This window comes from Pongo pygmaeus, chromosome 5 (assembly GCF_028885625.2).
Source record: "Pongo pygmaeus isolate AG05252 chromosome 5, NHGRI_mPonPyg2-v2.0_pri, whole genome shotgun sequence".
Lineage (NCBI taxonomy): Eukaryota > Metazoa > Chordata > Mammalia > Primates > Hominidae > Pongo > Pongo pygmaeus.
The window spans coordinates 104,827,012-104,838,728 of NC_072378.2; positions in this window are offsets into that span (position 1 = coordinate 104,827,012).

An 11,717-nucleotide genomic window follows, 5' to 3' on the forward strand; every position below is an offset into this window, starting at 1 on the left:
CAGAGATAACCCAGAAATAAATCCATACATCTACAGTGAACTCATTTTCTACAAAAGTGCCAAAAACATACATTGGGGTAAGGATGGTCTCTTCAATAAATGGTGCTGGTATAACTGGATATCCATATGCAAAAGAATGAAGTTAGACCCCTATCTCTTGCCACATACAAAATCAAATCAAAATGGATTAAATATTTAATTATAAGACCTCAAACTATGAAACTATTAAAATAAAACATGGGGGAAACTCTCCAGGACACTAGATGGGGAACCTTTCTTGAGTAATATCCCACAAGCACAAACTATCCAAGCAAAAAATGACAGATGGGATCACACCAAGTTAAAAGCTTCTGCACAGCAAAGAAAACAATCAACAAAGTGAAGAGACAACCCACAGAATGGGAGAAAATATTTGCACACTATCTATCTGACAAGGGATTTATAACCAGAATGTATAAGGAGCTCCAACAACTCTATAGGAAAAAATCTAATAATCTGATTTTAAAATGGGCAAAAGATATGAGTAGACACTTCTCAAAAACAAGACATACAAATGGAAAACAGGTATACGAAAGGTGCTCAATATCATTGATCATCAGAGAAATGCAAATCGAAACTACAATGAGATATCATCTCACCCCTGTTAAAATCACTTATATCCAAAAAACAGGCAGTAACAAACGCTGGCGAGGATAAGGAGAAAAGGAAACCCTTTCACACTGTTGGTGGGAATGTAAATTAGTATAGCCACCATGGACAACAGTTTGGAGGTTCCTCAAAAAACTAAAAATAGAACTACCACATCATCCAGCAATTCCACTGCTAGGTATATATTCAAAAGAAAATAAATCAGTATGTAGAAGAGACATCTGAACTCCCATGTTTATTGCAGCACTATTCACAATAAAGATTTGGAAGCAATCCAAGTATCCATCAGCAGATGAATGGATAAAGAATATGTGGTACATGTACATAATAGAGTACTATTCAGCCATAAAAAAGAATGAGATCTTGTCATTTGCAACAATATGAAAAGAACTGGAGGTCAATATGCAACATGAAATAAGCCAGGCTAAGAAAGACAAGTATCACATACTCTTACTCATTTGTGGGAGCTAAAAATTAAAAGAACTGAACTCATGGAAAGAGAGAGCAGAATAATGGTTACCAGAGGCTGGGAAGGGTAGTGGGGTGGGAGAAGTGGGGGACAGTTAATGGGTACAAAAACATACATAGAATGAATAAGATCTAGTATTTGAAAACACAATGGGGTGACTGCAGTCAACAGTAATTTATTGTACATTTAAAAATAACTAAGAGTATAATTGGATTGTCTTTAACACAAAGAAAGGATGTGATTGAGGTTATGGAGACATCATTTACCCTGATGTGATTACTATGCATTGTGTTTATATCAAACTGTTTCCTATACCCGATAAATACATATATTTACTATGTATCCACAAAAATTAAAAATTAAAAAAATAATAGAAATGACCATGCATGCTTGTTAATTTATAAATAGATGAATGAGTTATCAATGAAAACACATCATCAGGTCTTTTGCACACTGATTATCATAAAACCATAAATAGGAAACAATCCAGCATTGAATTTCATGCTAAGAGAACATCTACCCTCTTACCTCTCATTGTCTGTTGAATGTCTGTTTCTTTTTAATTGTTTTTTTAATTTTAACTTTTATTTTTGATTCAGGGGGTACATGTGCAGGTTTGTTACATGGGTATACTGCATGATTCTGAGGTTTGGGGTATGAATGATCCCATCACCCAGGTAGTGGGCAAAGTATCCAATAGGTAGCTTTTTAACCCTTGCATCCCTCCCTCTTTCCCTGCTTTAGTAGTCCCCAGTGTCTACCGTTCCAATCTTTATGTCCATGAGTACTCAATGTTTAGCTCCCACTTATAAGTGAGAACATGTGGTATTTGGTTTTCTGTTCCTGTTAATTCACTTAAGATAACGGCCTCTAGCTGTATCCATGCTGTTGCAATGGACATGATTTTGCTGTTTTTACGGCTGCACAGTATTCCATGGTTTATATGTACCACATTTTCTGTATGAGCACCTAGGTTGAGACCACGTCTTTCCTATTGTGAATAGCACTGCAATTAACCTATGCATGCATGTGTCTTTTTGGTAGAATGGCTTATTTTCCTTTGTATATATAACCAGTAATGGGATTACTGGGGTGAATGGTCATTGTTCTAAGTTCTTTGAGAAATCTCCAAACTGCTTTCCACAATGGCTGAACTAATTTACATTCCCACCAACAGCATATAAGCATTACCTTCTCTTCACAGCCTCGCCACATCTGTTAGTTAAAAAATTTTATAATAATAGCTATTCTGACTGGTGTGAAATGGTATCTCATTGTGGTTTTGATTTGTATTTTTCTGATGACTAGTGATGTTGAGCATTTTTTCCTCTGCTTGTTGGCAGCTTCTATGTGTCTGTTCATATCTTTTGCCTGTTTTTTAATGGGGTTATTTATTTTTTGCTTGTTGAATTGTTTTAGTTTCTTATAGATTCTGGATATTAGACCTTTGTTGGATGCATGGCTTGGGGAATATTTTCTTCCATTCTATAAGTTGTTTGTCTACTATGTTGATAGCGGGTTGGTTTTTCTTTTTCTTTTTTTCTGTGCAGAAGCTCTTTAGTTTAATTAGGTCCCACTTGTCATTTTTGTAAAGATGGTTGTTGCTATTGCTTTTGAGGACTTAGTCATAAATTCTTTCCCAAAGCTGATGTCCAGAATCCAGAATGTTATTTCCTAGGTTTTCTTAGAGAACTTTTATAGTTTGAGGTCTTACATTTAAATCTTTAATCCGTGCAGTGGCTCATGCCTGTAATCTCATGGCTTTGGGAGGCCAAAACGGGAGGATCACTTGAACCCCGAGTTCAAGACCAGCCTGGGCAACAAAGGAAAACCCCATCTCTACAAAAAAGTACAAAAATTCGCCAGGTGTAGTGGCATGCACCTGTAGTCCCGGCTTCTCAAAAGGCTAAGGTTGGGGGTTGGCTTGAACCTGGGAGACAGAGGTTGCAGTAAGCTGAGATTACGTCATTGCACTCCAGCCTGGGTGAAAGAGCAAGACCTGTCTCAAAAAGAGAGTGAAATCTTTAATCCATCTTGAGTTAATTTTTGCAGATGGCAAAAGTTAGGGGTCCAATTTCATTCTTTCTCATATGGCTAACCAGCTATTCCAGCACCATTTATTGACTAGAGAGTCCTTTCCCTATTGTTTATTTTTGTCGACTACGTCAAAGTTTTGTAGTGATGGCTGTAGGTGGGCAGCTTTACTTCTGGGTTCTCCATTCTGTTTCATTGGTCTATGTGTCTGTTTTTTGTACTTGTACCATGCTGTTTTGGTTACTGTAGCCTTATAGTATAGTTTGAAGTTGGGTAATGTGATGCCACCAGCTTTGTTCTTTTTAACCTTATTTTTCATTAGTTGTGTGAAATGTAGCCCTAGTTATCTTGTGTTCATGTTTCCTATTATTGTCCAAATAATCCTTGTGATAGTCATATCATTTCCTACATCTCTGTTCAATGTAGTTCTGGGAGGCAATGAGAATTGGCCTGAGCCTCTACCCACTATCAGTTCCCTTGATTGGTCAATGTGGCTCATGTTCTTCACTGGAAAACATCACAGCATTCTATTTTTTAATACTGCTTTCTGGGCTACTGCTCTCTGGGCTACTGCTTTCACTATCATCATGGTGTTGGCATATTTCTTTATATTTCCAGTCATAGTGTGCTTCTGGTCTCTGTCATATTGCCACCACAGTGGAAGACTGAAAAATAATAAGGTGCTCTTTTCTGTGATACCCTTTTGGCCTCCAAATATAATTCTTCCCACTAATAATAATTCCACACTCTATTGATTTCTCCCCCTGCCCCCCTCAAAATGAGGGCAGAAACCATATCCATCTTGTTTATTTCCATATCTCTGGCACACTATCTGCCACCTAATAAGTGTTCAATAATATTTGTTCAATCATTTCAAGTCCCTCAAAGATTGGTTAGAGTGTATTTAAATGACAACACTGTATTACCTTTAAAAATATTCTTTCTGAGCTGTGCCAGTGGCTTGCATCTATAACCCCAGCTACTCAGGAGACTGAGGCAGGCGGAATTGCTTAAGCCCAGGAGTTCAAGGTTGCAGTGAGCTATTATTATGCCAGTGCACTCCAGCCTGGGCAACAGAGAGAAACCCCTTATGTGGCAAAAATAAAATAAAATAAAACAAAAATCCTTCTAGTAGGCTTCCTTTCCAGATAAGATGGCATAGACTTGTACCTCTTTGTTCCTGCCAAGAACAACTATAAACCCTGGAAATAATGCATGATGCAACCACAGGAGCACTCTGAAGTTAAAAAGTGGAAGGCAGGCTGGCTAGGAATATGAGAGGGGAGGAGCAGCACAGTGGCCAGGTATCTTATGATCCTCCCCACTCAGCAGCAGAAGACAGCCCAGTCCCTGTTTTTCATGAATTCTAATCTAGTAGCAGAAGATGGCCCAAGTAGGGTTATTCCTCCCCTGGATTTAATAGGACTTCCATTGACAAGAGGGATAGAGTAGAAGCTCTTTTGACAAGTCACCCTGGGAAACTACTTTTCCTTCCAGGGGGCTGGACACTTCCTTCTCCCATGTAGAGGCACAGGTGGCCTGGACTGGGGAAGTGCCTTTTGTCCCCACATGAGGTAACTGCAGGGATCAGTGGGAACCCTGGTGTCATCAGAGGAACTAAGCAGATCAAAATAGCACAGCAAAGGCCCTGAAAATGAAATTAAATTGTCATTGGAACCGCAGTCTACAATTAGACCAGGACCTGCAAGCTAAACATATGCAGAGTGACTGCTTACTAAAATAGAAGATTTAAATAGGACCCAGAATTTCCTAACACAATAGCCCAAGTGTCCAGGATACAATAGAAAGTCGCCTATCATACTAGCAGCCAAGACAATCATAACTTGGATGAGACAAGACAATTACATTACACCAACACTGAAACGTATCAGATGTTGGAATTATCTGACATGGATTTTAGAGCAGCCATTATAAAAATGCATCAACAAGCAATTATGATTTCACTTGAAATGAGTAAAAGTATAGAAAATCTCAGCAAAGAATAGAAGTTAAAAAATCAAATGGAAAATAGAAAACTGAAAAATACAATAACCAAAATCAAAAACCCACTGGAGGTGGGGTGCAGTGGCTCATGCCTGTAATCCCAGAACTTTGGGAGGCTGAGGTGGTTCGATTGCTTGAGCTCAGGAGTTCGAGACCAGTCTGGCAAACATAGTAAAACCCTGTTTCTACGAAAATTAGCTGGGTGTGGTGGCACATGCCACCAACCACTGGGGGCCGGTGGCAGCGGGTTGAGGGGGGTGGTGGTTAAGGCAGGAGAATTGGTTGAGCCCAGCAGGTCGAGCCTGCAGTGAGATGTGACAGTACTTTGTCACTGCACTCCAGCCTAGGTGACAGAGCAAGACCTTGTCTCAACACAACACAACACAACAGTAGATCAGCTCATAGAATCTCCAATCACAGAATGGAGATGACAAGATAAAAGCAGTGAACTCGAGGACAGATAAGTATTATTCACCCCATCTGAACAACTGAAAAAAATCTTTTCTCTGCTGACCAATAAGAATCTTTTACTATATGGTAAATTGTTTCCTTTCCTGATATATTAACCCCCAGCCCCATCCTGCATAGAAGTTGAGTGGATTTTGTCTCCCCTCTTTGTCCCAGTTTCAATATCACAGGGACCTAACTGTCAGTCCCAAAGCCTTCTCCAAGGGATCCTGGGACTCTAAGCAAAAAGGAAGTTTTGTAACCTGCTTTTGAGCTTTGAATTGGGTATATTAATAACCAATGCCACGCTCTCCATCCTTCCATCTCCCATCCATCAGATATTTCTTTTTTTTTTTTTTTTTTGAGATAGAGTCTCACTCGTCACCAGGTTGGAGTGCAGTGGCACCATCTTTGGCTCAGTGCAACCTCCGCCTCCAGGGTTCAAGTGATTCTCCTGCCTCAGCCTCCCGAATAGCTGGGACTACAGGCACGTGCCATCACACCTGGCTAATTTTTGTATTTTTAGTAGAGACGGGGTTTCACCATGTTGGCCAGGATGGTCTCGGTCTCCTGACCTCGTGATCTGCCTGCCTGCCTCCCAAAGTGCTGGGATTACAGGCGTGAGCCACCACACCCGGCCTCCATCAGACATTTCTTATCGTTTCTCATATAAGACAACGTTGAGCTGTCCTGTCAGGACTCAGAAGCATAGCTTCCTAGCTAGAATCTGTTTATGACAATCCTTTGAGCTCTATAAGTTAGCTCTGTTGAGAAGTAAATGTTTAAATCTAAATATGTAACCCTTTATTAAAATAATGCTATAAATTAGTTATTCATTATACAAAAAGTGTTACAAAAGAAACGTATCTTTTAGGTACCAATCACATTCCTGTCAGAATAAATCTTAACATTTATTAACAACTCTTTCATCTTTGGTTTGCTTTGCTACCTTTAAGAAAACTAGAAATCTTCCACTTTTGATATTTTAGACCTAGTCATAATTATGTTTGCTGCCTCAATTTGTATGTTCTACTCTGGGAATAGTTTTGACACCTAAAACCTTACTTTAGTTGTTTCAGCTGCTTTGCAACTTTAGGTTTTCAGAGCTTAAACCAGAAGTCTGTTGTTAACTAATTAGCTCTGGCTGATTACTTGCATATTCTAATTGCCCTAGCTATCTATGCCCGAATCCACCATAATCTCTAGGACCTGAATTCTTGGCACGTCCCTCACTTGGCAGATTTGATTTCCCTCTGTTCTTAAGCCTGGCTGCTAAAGCCTCTCCCTCCTGTCTCTCTCTTCAAACAAAGAGAAAAATAGAGGAAAACATGGATTCCAACATAAAGTATGATTCTTGCCACTTCCTTCCCCTAAACACATAAGTTCATTATGACTATTCACACCCAAAAAATTCAAAAAGTACTTCACAGTATTCTAGGCAAGGTGCTAGTCTATTGAGAAAATGGCCTTCTTTTTTTTTTGTGTGTGTGTGTACAGGTATGTTTATTTGAGCATCAATATCAATACAGGAACATGATGGACACATATACTAAAGTCCTACTTACCTCATTATAGTTTCTTTTTTTTATTATTATTATACTTTAAGTTTTAGGGTACGTGTGCACAATGTGCAGGTTAGTTACATATGTATACATGTGCCATGCTAGTGTGCTGCACCCATTAACTCGTCATTTAGCATTAGGTATATCTCCTAATGCTATCCCTCCCCCATCCCCCTACCCCACAACAGTCCCCAGAGTGTGATGTTCCCTTCCTGTGTCCATGTGTTCTCATTGTTCAATTCCCATCTATGAGTGAGAACATGCGGCATTTGGTTTTTTGTCCTTGCAATAGTTTACTGAGAATGATGATTTCCAATTTCATCCATGTCCCTACAAAGGACATGAACTCATCATTTTTTATGGCTGCATAGTATTCCATGGTGTATATATGCCACATTTTCTTAATCCAGTCTATCATTGTTGGACATTTGGGTTGGTTCCAAGTCTTTGCTATTGTGAATAGTGCCTCAATAAACATACGTGTGCATGTGTCTTTATAGCAGCATGATTTATAGTCCTTTGGGTATATACCCAGTAATGGGATGGCTGGGTCAAATGGTATTTCTAGTTCTAGATCCCTGAGGAATTGCCACACCGACTTCCACAAAGGTCGAACTAGTTTACAGTCCCACCAACAGTGTAAAAGTGTTCCTATTTCTCCACATCCTCTCCAGCACCTGTTGTTTCCTGACATTTTAATGATTGTCATTCTAACTGGTGTGAGATGGTATCTCATTGTGGTTTTGATTTGCATTTCTCTGATGGCCAGTGATGATGAGCATTTTTTCATGTGTCTTTTGGCTGCATAAATGTCTTCTTTTGAGAAGTGTCTGTTCATATCCTTTGCCCACTTTTTGATGGGGTTGTTTTTTTCTTGTAAATTTGACTGAGTTCATTGTAGATTCTGGATATTAGCCCTTTGTCAGATGAGTAGGTTGTGAAAATTTTCTCCCATTTTGTAGGTTGCCTGTTCACTCTGATGGTAGTTTCTTTTGCTGTGCAGAAGCTCTTGAGTTTAATGAGATCCCATTTGTCAATTTTGGCTTTTGTTGCTATTGCTTTTGGTGTTTTAGACATGAAGTCCTTGCCCAAAGTCTCAGGATGCAACATCAATGTACAAAAATCACAAGCATTCTTATACAACAACAACAGACAAACAGACAGCCAAATCATGAGTGAACTCCCATTCACAATTGCTTCAAAGAGAATAAAATACTTAGGAATCCAACTTACAAGGGATGTGAAGGATCTCTTCAAGGAGAACTACAAACCACTGCTCAATGAAATAAAAGAGGATACAAACAAATAGAAGAACATTCCATGCTCATGGGTAGGAAGAATCAATATCGTGAAAATGGCCATACTGCCCAAGGTAATTTATAGATTCAATGCCATCCCCATCAAGCTACCAATGACTTTCTTCACCAATGACTTTCTTCACAGAATTGGAAAAAACTACTTTAAAGTTCATATGGAACCAAAAAAGAGCCCGCATCGCCAAGTCAATCCTAAGCCAAAAGAACAAAGCTGGAGGCATCACGCTACCTGACTTCAAACTATACTACAAGGCTACAGTAACCAAAACAGCATGGTACTGGTACCAAAACAGAGATATAGATCAACGGAACAGAACAGAGCCCTCAGAAATAACGCCGCATATCTACAACTATCTGATCTTTGACAAACCTGAGAAAAACAAGTAATGGGGACACGATTCCCTATTTAATAAATGATGCTGGGAAAACTGGCTAGCCATATGTAGAAAGCTGAAACTGGATCCCTTCCTTACACCTTATACAAAAATTAATTCATGATGGATTAAAGACTTAAATGTTAGACCTAGAACCATAAAAACCCTAGAAGAAAACCTAGGCATTACCATTCAGGAGAAAATGGCCTTAACAGCAACTTCACCTAGGCATTTCCCCAAGTCTTTCTTCCCGCCTGACCTATGGGTTTTGTGTTCACAATGTTTTATATGTTTTTCCCTGAGTTTAAATTCTAACTTAAGGATCTACTTCCTGCACATTCATGAGCAAACTGCTTAATACCCACACTCCACCCAAGTCTCAGTTTCTCCATCTATAAAATTTTTTTTTTTTTTTAGCAAGACAGGGTCCTGCGCTGTCGCCCAGGCTGGTGTGCAGGGGTGTGATAATGGCTCACTGCTGCCTTGACCTCCTGGGCTCAAGCAATCCTCCCACCTCAGCCTCCTGAGTAGCTGGCACTACAGGGGAGTGCCACCATGCCTGTTAATCTTTAAATTTTTTGTAGAGATGGTGTCTCATCATGTTGTCCAGGCTTAAAATAATAATTATATTAATACCTACATCATGATTCTATAGCAAGGATCAACTGTGTAACACAGTGTCTGGAATATAATAGGGACTCAATAAATGTTAGCTGTTGTCACTCTTATTTATATTATTGAAATAAATTTGTTTCTATCTTCTCTAGCTGCCAAAGTATAAATTCTGTGAGGACAGGGCATTCTTATTCGTCTGTGTATATCATTTTAGGAGGCTTTACCTGAAGCTAATTGACTCTGGGTCATGGCTGCTATTGCCACCACTGTCATCCCCATTGCTGTACACTCTGTTATACTCTTCCAATTAGGTCTCCTTGCTACATGGTGTATTAAAGAAAAATCAGTAATGATAGCCTTCTAACTTTGGGAAAACCCCATACTTGTCACAGAGAATTGATATTGGGGCCTGGTAATCTTCATTTCTACAGCCAACATGTACCTTCTTGAACCATATCTTAATTCCCACTGGATGATTTCACATAATTATGTGAAATTCACTGGATGTGAATTCACTGGATGTGAATTCACTGGATGAATTCACATAATTGTAGGAATTCTACATTTATGTAGAATACATAATTCTACATGATTTACTGAATCCCTTCAAGCAACATGAACTTGTAAGCAAGGTGGACATGATAGGGAATCTGCTATGGCATCATTTTATCTCTGTTCCTGTATATTACTGTTGGGAGAGAGGGCATGGTCTTAAGGCAGTTGTCAGAGGCACATGCTTCTTCCACATTTACATATTCTGCCAAGCTTAGCACTCTGCCCCTGCAACTGAGATTGACTGATTTTAATTTAGGTTTAAATTTTGTAGAAATATTTACCTTTTCATATAATATTAATATATATGAATATATGTATTAATTATAAACATATACAAATACATATGCATTAATACTAATACCCAATTTAAAACTGTCTGCTAGAAACATGGCTGTAGGCTCCTTGTCCCTGTTACTACCCTCTAGGCTTGACAGGTTTGAAGCAGTGATTTCAGGTAAGTGGGTCATCCCAAGGTCTACACTTAGTGAGAAGTATTAGGAAGCTTGATTAGTTGTTGATCTAAGCCCTAGTTTTCAATCTAGCTTTTTGGTTTTAATCTCCATCTGTCTGGATTCTCTGTATATAGGATATTAATTGGTTCAGAACTGGGAAAGAGTAGTATTATTTAACACCTCACCCAATATCACGAGAAGCTAGTGACAAACCCAAGGCTAGCAAGTAAGGGAAGAAGAAAAATTGGTGTAGAATAAGAAAGTAGTAAAAAGAGAGACTAAGGACAAAAAAGATAGAAAAGAAGGATATAAATATTTTTTAATAACTACAAGTGATAAAAATAGCAATACACTGAGGAAGAGACTGGATAGACATTAATGTCTAGAATGTTGATCTCTTTCTTCCTTATGCTGCTTTTATTTGCAGATAAAAATAATTGACCTTTTATAACATAGAAATGCAATTATAGATATAGATCATTAAGAAACTGTCATGAACAGAGGTGGATTAACTAATGACTTTAACATCCACCCACCAAAAGTGAAAACTTTCATGGATTTTATAACTTTTTTTTTTTTTCGTTTTGAGACAGAGTCTCGATCTGTCACCCAGGCTGGGATGCAGTGGTGCAATCTTGGTTCACTGCAACCTCCACCTCCGGGTTCAAATGATTCTCGTGCTTCAGCCTCCCGAGTAGTTGTGGCACCACACCTCGCTAATTTTGTGTATTTTTAGTAGAGACAGGTTTCACCATATTGGCCAGGCTTGTCTGGAACTCCTGGCCTCAAGCAATCTGCCTGCCTCGGCCTTCCAATGTGCTGAGATTACAGGCGTGAGCTACTGTGCCGGCTGTATTTTGTAAATTTTGTATAATTTTTTTTTTTTTTTGAGACGGAGTCTTGCTCTGTCGCCAGGCTGGAGTGCAGTGGCCCGTGGCCCAATCTCAGCTCACTGCAACCTCTGTCTCCCAGGTTCAAGCGATTCTCCTGCCTCAGCCTCCTGAGTAGCTGTGGCTATAGGCACGTGCCACGACGCCTGGCTAATTTTTGTATTTTTAGTAGAGACGGGGTTTTACTATGTTGGCCAGAATGGTCTCAATCTCTTGACCTTGTGATCTGCCCACCTTGGCCTCCCAAAGTGCTGGGATTACAGGCATGAGCCACTGTGCCTGGCCGCTTTTGTATAATTTATTGGATTTCTTAAAAGTGCCCCAGAAATTATGAGTCACGGAAATCTGATT